Source organism: Lonchura striata, chromosome 6 (genome assembly GCF_046129695.1).
Source record: "Lonchura striata isolate bLonStr1 chromosome 6, bLonStr1.mat, whole genome shotgun sequence".
NCBI classification, from domain to species: Eukaryota; Metazoa; Chordata; class Aves; order Passeriformes; family Estrildidae; genus Lonchura; species Lonchura striata.
Genome location: NC_134608.1, coordinates 37,501,136 through 37,518,307, shown reverse-complemented (window position 1 = coordinate 37,518,307; position 17,172 = coordinate 37,501,136). Strand labels below are relative to the sequence as shown.

At 39.2% G+C, this 17,172-nt stretch overlaps 1 long non-coding RNA gene across 1 annotated transcript; it reads left to right on the top strand.

Annotated features, from left to right (window-relative positions):
* The first annotated feature begins 753 nt into the window (after positions 1–753).
* On the top strand, positions 754–16,106 carry LOC110472097 (uncharacterized). Its single transcript, XR_002465693.3, has 4 exons — positions 754–884; positions 5,590–5,625; positions 6,206–6,432; positions 7,330–16,106. It is a non-coding gene; the product is annotated as an uncharacterized LOC110472097 (long non-coding RNA).
* Positions 16,107–17,172: the final 1,066 nt, after the last annotated feature.

Below are 17,172 nucleotides of genomic sequence, written 5' to 3'. Positions count from 1 at the left end.
TAATGTACAATGGAACACAAAACCCTGCTTTTGATTCTCTGAAACTGGAGCTTTGGTTGTAAATAGAATGTGGGTATAACATTGAAGTTAGCAAGTGTTTCATTGTAGTCAGCTTTAAAACGTGACGCGGCAGAAAAGCGTTGTATTAAATGTTTGAACACACGTGTTAAGATTTCCAGCAAAATGGTTTGTAGTAATCTGGGATGAATCACGGTGAGACGGAGGTGTTTCTCCAGAGTTTTCTGAATGGGTACGTACTCCTCTTCACACTCTTCAATGCATCCACCCGTCAGCTTGAAGTGCAAAATTACCGCTGCTAAAAAAAATTAAAAAAAAAAATTGCGGATGACAAAAAGCCGGCAGAATGACTGAAGGCAGAACGACTGAAGGCCGCCTTTCGGAGCAACCACGATGCTCGGTGAGCTCAGCAGGTGCTGTAGGGCCGCCGGAGCGGGACCCCACGTCCGCGCACCCTTTCCCCCTGACCGGGTGGCGCGGGGCGGGTGTTCCAGCCCGGCCGCCCTTGCGGAGCGGCCCCTTTAAATCCTCGCGGAGGTCACCGGAGGACTCGCCCCGGGCCAGTCCCGCTCGCGCCGCCCGAGCCAATCCCTTCCCTGTGCCCTCTCCGGGACCAATCAGAGCGGGCCGCTCTGGAGGCGGGAGGCCAGTCCCGTGATGGACGGCGCCGCTGGCCAATGGCCGCCAGAACCGGAGGGCTGATGCACGGGCACGGCACCCAATAGGCTCGCGGTCGAGTGGGCGGGCCCGGGCGCAGCGAGCCCCCGCCGGGAGGCCGGGGGAAGGAGGGGAAGATGGCGGAGTGAGGGGCGGAGGAGGCGGAGGGGCCGGGCCGGCCGCGGCCCCGCGGCCTCGGCCGCGCTCAGGTGAGTGCGGCGGGAGCAGCGGCCGTGTCCAGCCCGGAGCCTGGTGCCGGATCCCTGACTAGGCTGGGACCGAGCGCCCGCGCACCCGCCTCCCCGTCCCGCCCCGCGATTGGGCTGGGCCCGGGCTCGGGCTCGGGCTCGGGCTCGTTCCCGCGGCGCCGGGCCGGAGCAGCGGGAGCCGCTGGCCGCCCTCGCCGCGCCGGCCCCGAGCGAGGAGCGGGCCGGTGGCCGCGCGGGCCGACCGGAGCCGGAATCGGGCCGGTCCTGCCCGCTCGCCGCCCTGAAAAGTCTGAGCAACTTCGGCGCTGGGGACGAGGGCGTCCTGCAGCTCGGGCGCCGCGCTGCAGCAGATGGCTGAGCCCGTTCCCTGCACGGCCGTACCCCGCAGCCGACCGGGACAGCTGCGGCCGGCAGCCACCTGCGAAAGGGAAACCGAAATGTATCATCTGAAATGAGGCTTCGCATGTCTGGCTACGAGCATAGCGCTGAATACAGCTACGCTGCTGTTATCGTTCTTATTCATGCGATGTGTGGGCTGGATGAATTCTGCTAATCTGAATGGTTATATCCTTTCATGATGTCTGTAGTGCTGACACAGGAGTGCACAAAAGGGATGGCTTCCTATTTGTTTGACAAAACCAGAAGGTACAGAAATCTACCCTGTGAAAACAAGTTCTTTGGAAAGTGGAGAGATTATAGTGGAATTTGATTTAGCTGTATAAATTAATGTTGATAATGAGGTAAAAAGAATTTAAGATGTCGTGAAACGTAAACCTATTGCTAAATGCTCTATCCTTTCCAAGTTAGTACCATGAAGATTAGATATGCCCTGAATTCTTCAAAATTGAGCATGGTATTTTGTGCTAGAGAATGGTACTTAGTTTAAATTTGAAGAAAAAACAAAGGGGGTGGATCAGTTCTTACTGAATGCAAAATAATTAGTGTCACTAGCACGAGATTCCTTCTGTTCTAGATTTGATAGCAGTTCTTAAAATCTCGAGTTCATCCTAGAATTGTGACTGCATTTTCAATCTGCATGTCAGGTAAAAGAAACAAGTTGAAGTGGTTAAATGAAAAGCATAGTTTCAGATTTTGTAGAGACACATGACCTAATAATGAAGCAGTTGTTTTTAACTGGTGAAATAACTCAAAAAAAAAAATATAAGCATGTCTTATGATTAGTTCTGAAAGCAGTAGCTACTTAGGAGAAAAATTTCTTAAGGAGCATTTTACTGATCTTCATGTGCAACATTACTCATGTAGTAACAGTAACAGCAGTTTAGGAGCAACATAACATTAAGACACAGTATGCTGCTACTGATGAATGTTCTTGCTTATACATCTCTGTGTATGAACTTCTAAAATATGCCAGGGGATTTGTCTTTGGCCTACTACATAGAAAAATAATTCTGCTTTATATTATCATTAGAAGAATAATAAGCAATTAGCTTGCTTTTGTGTGAAGTTGTACACTACTTTAGCAGTAAGAAATTCGTATGGATTAATACTTATTCTTAATAGCTTTCAATGCACAAAAGCTGTGAGAAGTAATATCTTAAAAATATCAGAATTTCCTGTTGCTCTGGTATATGTCAAATCAGTATGCATTGGTTTACAATCTTGCCCACAGTGCTGTGAGTCTACAGTGTGAAAATTTGCATGAACAGGCTATGCATCTCATGGTGGTCACCTCTTATTCAGGGGTGTCAGAAGTCATAGGCCAGCCAAGGCTAAAAAGTCCTAACCAAGTTTGTGAAGAGTCTGGAGTGTCACTTGAACACTCCCATGTTCATTTTTAAAAACTAAAAAAGAAGCAGTGTTTGAAACCAGTCCTGACGTGCCAGAGGTTATGTGAGTGTGAGATGCAAAACCTGCACAGTCTTCAAGGGAATAAAAAAAAGAAGAGTATTTTTCTAAAATAGAGTGTGGAGGAAGGGTTGATTCTTTGCCTGAACAGTATTCCTAGAACACATTCCTACAGTGTGTGCATCACGGAGTTGAAGGCTTATCTTTAAGCAGTTTTCCCTGTTTTCCCTGCTGTGGTACAAAGTACTGTTAAAATATTGTACCAACAATGAAGTAGATGTGCATTGAAAACCTGGTAAAAGAGGAAAAGGGTTTTATTTAAAAATACAGAGTGAAACAAAAAAATAGGGAGGAGTGTGTGTAGTGCCTGAGATGTCTCTACAGCAGCCAAGCACCATAGCAGCATGCTATGGATCCAGCAGTCTGGCAGACTGTGTTGACAGGGGACATCAGCTGGCAGGTCCTTACTGTCTCCTGGCCTCTTCCTAGGCTGGCAACCATTCTAGGCTTCAGATGTGCCTTTGTGTACTCTTTTGGAGGGGACTTTGCCTGATTTTGAGGGGATTTACCTCTTTTGGAGGGGACTTCTCCTGATTCTGTGGATTATCAATGTTGTCTCCAGATCTGGGTGTCTTCTGAAGTGGCACCTGCTAACCTGGGTGCTGCTAACATGAGCTCCTTAGAGTCCAGTTCCTCCTCAGTGTTACATTTGGTGCCTCCACACTCAGGCATTCCCATTCTTTCCAGTCACACCAGTCTTAGACTTTCTTTTGCAAGTTCTCACCTTTGCCTTGTAGCTTGGATTTAGGTGCCTAGTTCGAAGTTGCCTAGAAAGCAAAAAGAGCATGAAGGCAGCTAATTTTTTTGCAGGACTGTAAGCTACTTTCTATTGTATTTGTGTTTATAATTTAAATATTTGTCATTGTCCACTTTCCAGGTTAAATTTGGCAGTTTTTAAGCCACAGGAAAAACCATAATGGACTTGTGATGTGTAAGGCTGATTTTGCTTTCTGTATCTCCATAGGTCTCCACTATACTTCCAATTTATTGTGGTTTTGTCTTTCTATAGTAACCTTTTTCTAGATCTTTCCTTCCCTTACTTCCTCATACTTCTCAGGCTCTAGGCAAGAGAAGAGAAACCATCTTCTAGGTCCTTTTAATTCTGCTCATCTCCTGGGGGATTTGTGTCTGTGTAAGAGGCAAAGATAGTATTTTGGAAAGCCAGATCTGATGGATCTCAGTTTTTATTGTAACTTAAAACAGAGCATGGGGGTAGAGTGAAAGTTGGTTGCATAGCTGTATACTATTATATTAATATAGTCTCCAATTCCAGTGTGCTGATTATGTCAGAACACTGACTTTTGTGGGGATTTTTTTCTGCCACTCTGGTGGATTGGTAATACAATATGTTAATATATATGAAAAGACAAATATTCCAGTTTTGATGGTAAATTTATTTGTGAGATACTACTTCATCTCTTTTTGACTTTGGAATTCCTGAAGTTACTGAATTTCTTTGATACAGGCACCTATCTGAATGTGAGATTTAAAGTTCATGGAAACTAATCTTTAGTTATGGTAGAGCAAAAAATATTAATGGGTAATAGGTCAAGACAATGAAAAGAATAGGTTCTGAATTTCTAATGGAGGAGGAGTCATATAGGCAGTGTTGAGCTTTCACAGTTATTTCTTGCTCCACATCAATTGATTGTATGTTCAGTACAGTGTGAAACAAGAAAAATAGCTTTTTTTTCCTTTGTAATGTCCACTAGCTTTTATCTGAAGAGTTGGTTCAGCATCAGTCTCAGTGCCAGCTCATTTTCAATAACCTTGATATATATACAGTTGCATTTGCAAGTTCTGTTGGACTACTGTGAACTCTGTGCTCATGTAATTGATGAAAGTCAGCTAGAGGGTGTATCAAGCAGAGTAGTTAAAAAACTGGGGCATTCAAAGTCAGTGAACTTGTTAAAATTAAAAAAAGTAGGTTAAAGCTAACTGAATTTCAGTGTTGGATGAACCATTCCTTTGCTTGAGTTGTTTTAAACATCACCAGCTGCTTTCTTTTTTAATAAGACTTACTTTAGTGTTTAGTTTAGTTAATTCATAGTCTTACTGAAAGAAGATCCAGCTTTTCAAAGATTGGATTAGTTTCTATTATGTAGTTTCTATAATGATAAGGCAGTTTGGGACTATTGCAAATTAATTACCAATCCTGGTAACTGTTCCTTTTCAAGTTAATTCTTTTGTGAAGCATTTACTGTTGGTTCCTTAATATCTCAAAGTCACGTAGTGCTTGGCTGGTTCTCAAGGGAGAATTTGAGTAGGAAGGGTCAGAACTGACAACATGGAAAGGAAGTAACCACTCTGAAATGGGGATTTTCTGAAGGTCCAGGTGCATGGTGCTTGTAGAAATGCTGTGTTGTGCAGGAGTGTGGAAGCTAATAATCCTTTGCTAAAGAATTTTGAATAATTTAGATTGTGTGTGATGAGATAGTTCTGCTCACAACAATCCACTATTCTTCCAGTTAGGTTGTCAGCTCAGCATCCTCACTAAAATAGTTTGTTATTGATGTGAAAGAGTTTCTTGTCTTACTGGAGATTGAATATGTGTCCATCTTATTTCCCATGAAACATAAATATGTGCCTCCAATTATTTAAAGTTTGTGTGTCTTGGCTCTTCCACACTTGGGTCCAAGTCTCTTGATTTAAACTAAAAGAGGAGGTATATCTGATAATTTAAAAAATAACATCAGCATGTTTTATGTAGGAAGTCTAAAAATGCTACCTAGTTCATGGAACATACAGCTAATCTTTTGTGTCTTGTGCAGATAATCATGTATGATCTGAGCTGCTTCCTAGATGCAAATTTAATTTTATTTATCTCTTTCTTTCTAAGCTCACTGAAGAGGATGTGGAATGATCAAAAGTAATGGTGAGTACAATTGTGATGTTATTTAGGTACTAAATGAAAGGTAATAAACTTATCAAGTTCATTAGCTGATTTAGTTCCCTTTTCTCTGACCACAGAAATCACTCATTGAGATTTTAATTTTTTGTAGTGTGCTTTCAGAGAACTGGAATGTTGCCACAGTGTCAGATTTCAGCTTGGGCTTCTCCTTAAATAAACATTGATTTGACTGTTATATATTCTTACAGGAATAAATGCCTTGAAAGTTGTAAAATCCCTGTCCTGTGATGTCATTTGTTCTGCTAAGACACATTGTATTAACTTGGAATAGTTTTTTTTAAAAGTGTTATTTATTACATGATGGAATTGGAAGGTTGATAAAATAACCAAATGTAAATTATCAAATAGAAAAAAAAGTATATTCAAAATCTCTAAGATTGCAATAAACTTCAGTAATTTTGATTTTTTTTTTATTCCCAGTGAATGAAATAAAGATATTCTGGTAGTTAAGGTGTTCAGCACAATTAGATTCTGTTTTGTATTCTATTCTGTGTAATATTCTGTTCTCAGCTCTGTCACAAACCTTTGTCATGTTTTATTGCAGCTCTCCAGGTCTGTTTTTCCACATCTTCATAAGAATAAGACTTTCCCAATAGTCTGAGTGTCGATGGTCAACCCAATGATCAGCTGAAATATTTGAGTGACTCAAGAGATATCAATAGTGACATGTACTATATTTCCATTTTCATGGTCTAATCACTGCTTCTAACATAGGAGCTGAAAATTGTCACTGGAAGTCTATTTCTGGACTTTATCAACGGAATGGTTAAGGTAATTAAAATAGAGACAGGGGAAAGAGAGGAAGAGGTTAGTTATTGTCATGTTCTTGTATATGAGAAAGATTTATTTTTCCTTTTTTCCCTCTATTTTGCATCTCTTACTTTAGCACAAGAGCATGGTAATAAACATTCTGGCAATAGTGATGCAGGAGTGCACCCATGTTAACTTCCAACATAATGCAAAAATAACATGTCTTAGCAGCTGCTGTAACTAGGTAGTACCAGGTAAGTACTACCTAGTACTGGTACTACTCACTGGTGGAAGGCCAGGAGATCTGTGAAAAGATGAGTTACTGAAATTTGTCTGTGCTATGGATAAGTGGGGAGAAATGAGTAAAAGTAAGAAGCTAATGTATGTGATCTTAAAATTGCTGTGGATAAGTGGGGAGAGATGAGTAAAAGTAAGCTAATGAATGTGATCTTAAAACTGTTGTAAGTGCTCTTTTCCTCTCCAGCACTGACAATTTCATAATTAGTTGGGTGGTAGTTTATGATGTCTCTTTGAGCTGTGACCTGCTAGAGGAGAGTACAGTACACTCTGTGCCATGTGCACTCTGCTGCTGACAGCCCTCATCGTTGTCATCTCTGTGTTGGAGACAAGATTGAAGCCCCACAGCTAATTAACAGTGGTGTATTTTTAGCTGCATTGCTTCTCACTAAGTGTATAGTTCAGCATTTCTGAAGTGTTTCTTTAGCCATCTTATGGATGTCTAAAGTTAGATACAGAATCTTACAGACCAAGGGATTATTTCAGTTTGTGAAACCAGATAATTTTATCCATTAGGGTCAGGCTTTTAGAGTAGTGAACTGGTGGGTATTTTAACGTTGAATGTATTTTATCCTGATTCCTAAACTATCTTCCTTGTTTTTTTCTAATTTGGAATTCCAGATCCTCTCCTAAGAAGGTGATCCTCTTACTTCCTCAACGGCTATAAAATGTGGATATTTCTCTTCTAGCAAGCAAAACCCGCCCTTCATTTCCATGGAGCTGAATGAACAAAGATCTGTCCACTTCTGTTTTTATCATCTCACCAAACATTTGATTCTTCAGATGACTTCCCCCACAGAAGTAGCCCACTGTTTTATCAAAACTCAGAAGCACAGTAACAGAAATCAGCATTTGTTTTCTTGAAAATATGTCTTCTGTGCCAGGTCTTCATTCAGCTTTCTGCATTCTGTTTTAAAATGAAAAATACTTTGTAATCAGATGCAAGTGGAAGCTGGTGTTTTTCACTGATATTTCCTTCTTAATTTTAGGAAGGTTAAGTACTTCGCTGTGTCAAATTGGAATTCCTAGCAGATAAAGTGTCTGCATGCATTGCTGTGTCAGACTGACCTGATACTAAAAGTTGCAGCAGGAAAACCAGAATGTTTTCTGCTCTGACATGAAGAAGAAACTTACCGAACAACTAGGGGCATCTCATGCAGGTATTTTCTAGTTCAGGTCCCAGGCTTGACTTTGTAGGTAGGTATCAACTCACATAAAGCAGCTAATGTACAAGAACAAATACAGAATCACCTTGTCTGTACTGTGTATCCCAGGCTGTGATCAAAATGTATATTTGCATGTGTGAACCTCTGTAAGTGCAGGATATGAAGAGCTTTCACCTGAAGAAGAAATTACATAATTTCATTTTTGGCAAAGAATGGAAGCTTTGAAGGCCTCTGGGGTGACAGGATAATGACTAGGTTTGCATTAAATCATTCTCTTCCTCAGGCATTCCCTTAGCATCAAAAGGAACAAGACCATTCTACAGCAGAAGAGATGGGCAGAACATCTTTATTATAGAAATTAGCTTCTGATGGGATGGAAGAGACCAGAGCTGTAAAGTTGCAGTGTATCCACCTGGCTTCCTCGACACAGTTTCAGCTTTTCCTACTGCTGATGAAATCTTGCTTTTTGATTCTTTCATGACTGAGAACTGAGAGGACCTGTGTGTTTCCTCCATCTAGGTAGAAATAGGCCCAAGAAAATGGAATGTTAGCCACGTAAGAGGGGTGAGCTGAGAGCAGAAATACTTATTACAGTCCCTTTTCTGACTCTTCTTATTCCTTCCCAAACTAAGGCACAATCTGGTTGTTCTCATGTTTACACAAGATTCTTTGTCTATGTAATTCGTGATTATATAGGATATTTTCTGTCATTCTGAGATGGGAGCATATATTGTTTACATGCTCCCTGCTGTGGGGTTATCTATAACAAGTAAGATTTTTGGCAAAAAACTACCAGAACTGGGATATGTATTATATTCCACCTCAAACCTGAAACTCTTTTTAGTGCACCTTATTCCAAGTTTGTGATTTAGAAATGTGGCTTGCTAGCTTAAAATATGGGAGATACTAAACTGGTTGGGGAAGTGTTCTAGATTTCTTGTTATATTTTTCTTTTAGAAAATTGCTGGAGAGAGCCAGGCAGCCCAAAAATGGCTGAAAAAGCAAACAATTGAAATTCTTCTTAATTCTTGGTGATTGGTTGCCAGGGCAGCATTCTAGTATCAAAAATGTGGTGACATTTTATGGGACCAAGTTCCATAGCAGAGTGAGGACAAGTGTTGATGTTGATCCTAATCCTCCAAGTAATGTCTGTGTTTAGACTTGTTTTGTAACAATAGGATTTAATGACAGCTTTAACCCATTTTGTGTTTCCATGAAGCAAAGAGCAGCCACGTAAGCTTAAGAGTGGTGGGCAAGGTGGGCAAGACGCTGCATGTCAAAGCAATGCCAACTTTAATGAGCAGAGAGGTGCTCCAAAATTGTGTGTAACATTGTGGTGAGCTGTGTGGTAAGAGTTAACATTGAGCTTGATGAGGCAACCACCAGCTTGGGCTGACTTTGCTGAATATGGTCTGAACTTTCTGGCATTGGATGCAACTAGAAAAGCACACTTCATTTTAGGGCCTCCTTACATTGAAGTCAATAGGATTTAATGGAGATGTCTGTAGAAGCAGGATCCATCTCTAAGTGATGGAAAATACTGTCAATATCATAGGATTACAGTGGTTGGGAGGTATGTGGTATAAGAAATGTCTGATTTTAGATCTGAGAATTTTCTTCTTCTGCCCATTCTTATCCCTCTGATGTTAGAGATAGCAGTTGTTTCTTACATAGCTTGATGACAGAATACTTGGGGGACAGGAAGGTATTTTTGTTTTCTGGGGACATTCACAAAAATTGCGAATTTGCCTGACTAGAGAGCTGATAATCTAAACTTTTTAAAGTCAATATTTTGTAACCCGACATTGTAACAAAAAAGTGGAATTACTGATTTTTTTCCTAAGTCCTATTCATGACAGTATAGCAGCATTAGTTTTTGAGTTTAATTTTAGAACATCAGGATTTTATTAGGTTAAGGATCCGTGGCTTTCACAGAAGTGATACTCCAATAGTGCATGCCCAGAAGACCCCTATTGCTGTACCTTCCTGACCAGCACCTTTAAGGAGCTGCTGTGTTTGGAAATGCTGCTTCATCTGACTCACTTTTTCTTGCTCCGCTTTTTCTTTATGTTGGTTGGAAATCTTCCCATGTGAAAGATTACAAAAACAAGGGGCATGTGCAATAGCTCATATATATATATATACATATATATATTTTAATACTTGTGGACAAAATGATGTTACAAGTTGTTTGAAAACAACAAAATCACCAATGTCTTCCATTTTGAGATGTGTATAGTTCCATAAGCATTAGTGCTTTGTAGCAAACTGTAGTGCCATGTTAGGACCAGTGCATGAGCCTAGTAGTATTTTTACAATTTCTGAGTGACAAATTTATTAGTAAACAGTGATGATAATGTAATTAACACTAGAAAGGATACAATAGGAATGTCACAAACATGGTCTAAACATGCAGTATCCTCCCTTTGACAATGACAATGCTATCCTTAGAAATGGAGCTCATTCACTTAATGGGCTTCATAGAATCATAGTTGACTTTTTGATATTTGTCTGTATGTCCAACTGCAGTAGTAAGCTAGAGTATGCAAGTATCCATAATTCTCATCCCTATTGGTGTGATTATTTTATTTTAAATCTTTGTTGGTGTTTTCTTCCGTTTTCAATATTATTGAACCATTTATTACCCATCCTGTGATATACTCAGAAAAATATGAATATGCTAAGGAGTTTGTGTGCATTCTGTACACATCTCTTCAGATAATTTACGAAATCTGTTAAGTAATGTCTTTTTTTCAGATCTGACTTTATGTTTATTATAGCTAGTAAAACATTATCCTCATTGTGTGATAATTAATAGTTGCAAAATGTGATGTGCTAATTATGCGTAGAAGACTTTTCTCCATTATTGCAGGAATGGGGAACCTTTTTTGGCTGAAGTCCTATTGAATCTTAAAATAATCTTGGTGGATCCTGCATTTACATACATCTTAATAAGAGAGCATAAGATAAAGTCCAAGTTGGAAAATGATGTTGCAGGCTGTATCTGTGCAGCAGGCTGTCTCTAGCCAATGGATCAGAGATTCCCCACCCCTGTATTATTGAGAATTCAAAATCCTGTATTTTAGGTAACTTCCAGTTTTTGCTTTCCAGCTCTAAGCTCAATTTTAATGATTTCTGTCTCTCCCTCTGCTTTTTTCAGAAGGAAAGTTTAGACCAGGGAAGGAAAATTGATTTAGCACTCAATGGGCAGCTTGGACTGGTCAAATAGGAAACTGGTATGATTCTTGAGATGGCATCCTCTGATTTCCTAGGAATAAGTCTTTTATTTTATGCCAGTGCTGCTCTTCACCCATTTCTCTCTTTCAGCTTAGAGAGGATACTGCATCTTTTTTTCCTGAGACCTGCCTGTAAATGGCCATTAGGGGGAGGGAGGGAATGGGTAGCTTGGTTTTGTAATTTTGGTATGCTATATCTTAAAGAAATTAATCAAGAAGCATATACTTCCATGCAATTACAGTAATCCAGGCAGAGTTAATGTATGTAACAGGGAAAAAAAATCCCCAACAAAGCCAACCAAACAAACCTCTGCATCTGATAAATTTCTGAGAAAATTGGGCAGATGGGCCATTTACAACAGAGCTCTGGGGGACCTGTGCTAGGAGTCAGGTTCAATTCTGAATGGACTTAGCTGTACCATTGAATAAAGTAGTTTAGTGCTTGGGAGAATCAATTGAAAAATACCTCTGAAACTGGAATGCAAAATAGCACAGTATGTAGGGGGAAGAATCCCTGATGCAAACAAAGCCATAAGATGATTTAATAAGAAAATAGAACTTTAGTAGCAATAACTGTTTTGCATGTGATAGTAAATAACTTGCATTAGCAAGACTGTACATTAGAGTAAGTGGGTAATAACCAAATAAGTTTGTGGCGCTCTGTGCTGCAGAGAGTTGTGTGAAGAGTCTTCCTGAGAAGAAGGGTGAATTCTTCTTATGTTCCTCTCATTGGAGGGAATTTGGCACTTGAATACTAAGTTAATGAACTTGATATATATATTAAAAAAAGAAAAATTAGCTTTGCCACATGTCGGAAGCACTGTCAGTGAGTGCTGGGGGAAGGGCAGACAGTTCTCTTTGAAAGGATAGCTGAAGTTTCCTTGTACTTTTTTTCTTTCTCTGTAGCATAGCACTTGCTCTATTTCTCTGAGAAACAAAACTTTTCCAAATACTGTACTGTGAAGAGAACCTGATTGTAAAGTTAGAAGCTTTGGTGGTGGGAAGTACTTTTTGTTTTCTTTGTTTATAAAGACAAATCTGAGATAGTCTTTAAATTAAAAAAAAATTAAAAACGTTAGAGAGCACTTGACACTCAAAACATTTGTACATGCCAAGCACAGCTGTAGAATTATAATTTCAGATTTGCTAAACACTGTTTCAGACCATAATTGATTTCAGTTGATGCCTGAAGTTTTGCAGAGGCAAGTACTGTGAAGCCTATTGTAACACAAAGGGTTATTGATCTTCACCTGTAGATCTGCATCCAAAAATTTACTCGCTATCAAAGAGCCACAGGAGTTCTAAACTGTTCCCAGTTTACATTTTTCAGTGTAGATAACCTCATCAATGGACAGAGTGTGGCCCAACATATAGTAATGTATTGTGAACAGAATCAGAGGTTTAGATCAATCTGGCTGCATTTCTTCTGGAAAGCTGAAGGAATTTAGACTATAAACTTCCAGCTTAATCGAAGCTTCTTGTGTTTTTAAAGCATGGGGGTGAAGCGCTTTGTCTCTTCATAAATTGATAATGGAACTGTCAGGGCTGTGGGATGTGAGCATTTTTGCAGTATAAAGTAACAGGATAAGCATGAGAATGTCTAAATTAAGTGTTGGCTAACATGCTTAGGAAAACTAATTGATATGAAAGATTGTAATCAGCTTAAATTCCAACTATTGATTTTTTGATAAAATTGGAAGCTGGCCATAGGGGACCTTCATTTGATTGCTCTCTGATTACATTATAGAAATTTTGATATTATGTGGTCTGTGATCAGCAAGTACATTTGCATAATAATGAAATTATAATGAAAACAAAGTCACATTCATGCTTCAGAAGTATGAACTTTCTGGCTGAACAGAATTCTTCAGGGGTGTATCCACTCAGAAAAGGGGGAAGGAGATAAAGACTGATGTAGCCAGGCAAGCTGTCTATGTACACTTCCCAGTTCAGGCTTTTAATAATGATCTGAATTCTGTGGGTTGCTAGCTAGGAATTACTATTCACAGCAACAAAAGGAAACCCTTTGCCTTTCAGCTCTTGTACTATGACTTGACTTTTGCTTCAACCTCCTTGATTTAACGGCTTCTAAACCTAAGTGGAAGTGTCAGGTGTTACCACACTTTGGTGTGGTATATCAAAGGTATAATGACCAATATGAACATGACTTCTTTAGCAGTACTAAACCCATGTGGTATAAATATGTTTGTATATCCAGTAGTGCTGCTGCAGAAGGTCTTGCCAGTACTTGTGTTGGGAATTGTAACTTCTGTTACTGAGGGTAGTTGTCAAATTTATGAGAAAACTAAACTCTTGCAAAGACTTCTTGATAGTGGGAGGAAATTGTACTGAGGCTGAGGATACTGACACTTTACATGAGGATTATATTGTCAAGAACTGGGGTTTTTTGGGGGGCAGAAAAGGAAAAATTATTGAAGCTAGAACTATTTTTGATATATAATGAATCTTAGAAATTACTGCTTCTTGCATCCTTAGAAAACTGGCTGGTGTTCCTCCAAAATTAATAATCCTACTTGCTGGTCAGGTGCAGAGCTGCAGAATGACAGTTCAAGTTAGATTCCACTGGATTTCTTTCATGGAACGATCCAGCATTTTGCCCCTGTAGCACTTTGATTGGCACACAAAAGGCAGCAGTTGAACAGGGCGTCTTGTTCAAAAGTGCAGAATACTAACCATGGATTCTGATGTCTGTTCCCTTTCAGTCTCTACACTTCCTCCTGTGTTTTAGAGAAAGTGTCAGTGTTCATGATGTCAGCAGAGCCTGTTTCTGTCTCTGAGCCTATGTATTGGGTTATTATATAGACAATTTCACGAGACTTTTACCCCATCTAAAGTTATAGAAGGTAACTTTCTGTTCAGTGTGTCCTATGTAAATCCTGTCTGCTTCGCTCCACTTCCCCTCCAAATGAGTGTGTTTGCAGGTCAAATAAAAGGCAGGTAGTTTGTAATGCCTTAGGCATGAAGAACTGCATGGAGAAACTGAAGGAAAGCGGCACAGGCCCACAAACCAAATCTTAGAGCTAGTATTCTAATTATGCATGATTGAAAATGTCTAGTGTAATGTAGTTATTACCAGTAAATTGAGATATGCATTTATACATAATGAAGCAATAGGAATTAATATACCAATAGCTTGAACTTCCTGCTTTGATTCTCAAATTTCGGGTTTTTTTTAGAGAATGTGCTGCCTCTGTAGAGATGGGGGCAGAATGTATAGATAGGAACAGAAGCATGGCACCAAAACTGTAAATCAGGAACCAGAATCAGCAGAACTCGCCTTTATAACCTGTAGTCTGGTTCATATCACTGTCCTGAGCATGTAAAAAAACAGGGCATGAACTAAGCATGTTAAGAGGCGAGATGAGGTTTCTCACCTGCTGCAGCTGTAGCAAGGAAAAGGGTGCAGAGTTTCTTACATGGTGCAGGGGGAGTGACTGGTGGGAAAGTAAAAGACCAAACCCACAAAAAAATCACCCCGAAACCCAAGCCAATAAACAAGTAACAGAAACCACAGACTCAAGGGTAGTATTTGCCAGACAGTAGGTAATAAGCTTGAGTGTGGTGAGAGAAATTATTTGGAGAATACTGAAATTAATAAGCACAGTACATATTTTTCAGGTGTTGAATAGCTTTTTAAGATACAGTATTTTCAGGTAACTCTAGCCCCATAGGCAGCTGTACTGAAGCATACTGGTACCAGCCAGCAATAATGGCATCTGCAGGAATGAACCTGAAAATACTGGTAATCTTGTATATTTTTTTAAGTTCTTTAAAGAGGTTTTTTAAAAAAGAAAATGAGATGTGATCACTGAAGGTCTTTATCTTCTGCAACAGAGGTTGCAATTTTCTTTATTTCACTTACTAGATAAAAGGGAATTTGGGCGCCATCTTTCTGTAAACTCTTACTGTGTTCTCTGTAATTCAAGTCTCTTAGTGGATAATGCAGTAAGTTTCTGCTGGCAGTTTGAAAATAAGAGAATGTGTGGCATAGCTTACATCACTAATACTTTTCCAAGTTTAAACTTGTAATTAAACATGTAGAATACTGGCTTGTAATTGCAGAATTCTATACTTGTAGCTTAGCTTAATTTTGTAAGTGGGCTTAACTTGTGCAGAACACTTCTCCATGTACAGAGGCTCAGTCCTCTCTTAAGTAGAAGGAAGTGTCTTGGAGGAAGAAAAGGTGTGTCAAGTTAACTCCTGTTCATATTTCATAGCCAACCATTTATAAAGTGCTGTGTTTTGGGTTTAGAGTGGGAACTCTGGTTTTACCCATGAATGCTCTTTTTAAATATGTAAGGATTGCCAAATGAAGATACAAATATTATAAGAGAAGATAACTATTCCATGGTATCACAAATTAGACTGAATTAAAGTCTTTGAGCCAACTTCTTCAAGAAACAAGAAAATTTCTAAGACAAAGTTAGCCCAGTGGTTAACCATGGTAATTTTTAATTCTTTAGAACACTATGCATGGTTTAAAAGTCTGTTAAATATTATAATGAGTAAGCCATTGTATCCTTTGTATTTCCCTTCAGTATGACCTGGGAATAAGCTACTGCAGGATGTCAGTGAAGTTGTTTTCCTTTTAAGAAATTTAACAGCAAAGGAGAAGTATTAGGTATAAATTCCTAAAAATTACCTTAGTACTTAGTAGGTTAAAGAATACTTATACTGAACTTCTGATAGTGTTCTTGCATGGATTAGTGGAGGAAATTATTGGTGTGACTACAAACTATGTACTCCCATTGCACATGTTTTACATGGTAACAGTGAAAGAATGTCTCCCTGCAAATTCTGATTTTTTCCAAAAGGCAGCTTGCTTTTATATCTATGCATCTTTGAGGATTCCAAGATAAGATTTTATTCTTTTGACACTGTAAAGAGGAACTGTTTAAAAATGAACCTGGAAACTCTGCACCTGTATACAAACTTTTTTAGCAATAAAGCAGCACAGGCTGAGAATGCACTAAAACTGGATGTGTCATCTGTTCAGAAGACAAATCAACCAAATTACTGTACATTCCACTCCACTTCTGAGGTGTACTTGCTTTAGCTTTGTCAAAACTTAACAATTTGAGCTGAATTCCTATATGTTGGATATCTGCTTTGGGGCCAGCTGTCCCAGACTTCAGGCACAAGAGCTTCTGACTTAAACAGCAGCTAAACAAAAATTGTTATTCCACTCATTCTAAGATGCATAACTTCAATCCCTTCAAGAGTTGTTTTAGAGGATAGCAGAAACCCTCTGCTTCTTGTATTGATTGTCTAAAAGTAACAAGGCCCTTCAAAAGACTGTTTTATGGATGTATTGTTTGTTTTGCTGACTACACTTTCAAAACATTTATTCTGTGGTTGGTGGAGGTCTTCCCAGTTTCAAAGATTACAGAAATTCAGTTTAAAAAAATTACCAGCTATTCTTCTTCATTATATATGTAAATCCATGCTATGTAATATAATTTGTGGAACCAATACTTTAATACTTCATAACAAATGAGGACCCAAGCAAGATAAAGTGATGTGTTTTTTCCTGCAAAATAATCAAAGAAGTAAGCAAATGACTCGCATAGTATTGGCAGTGGTTTGGACTATATGAATATCTGAGTTTCAGCTTTTTTTTAAGAAGTTCCTTTGTCACAACTTTAAATATAATACAAAAATGTAACTGACAGCTTTCTTTTTCTTTTAGGGATCAGCAAAACAGTTTAGCTTTATTCATAGTATAGACATAAAATAGCAAGAAACAGTCTCAGTGCAGAAACTGGAATGAAAGGGCAAAAGCAAGTAGTGCCAATCTCAATCACATTTCTTAGACTCATGCAACAACAACAGAAGCACTAAGGAAGTACTACAAAGGTGGTATTAGAATTTGTGAGAGTCTCTCCTCTCCTTGCAGAACGACTGTTGATACTCTGTGGTTTTGCTTATGACAATGAACTGAGACCATACAGAACTCCCAAAAAGAAAGCAGTGCAATGAACATTAGTAGGACCCTAAGTATGAGTTGCCCACCTAAAACCTCTGAGGTGCCTTAGAGTGAA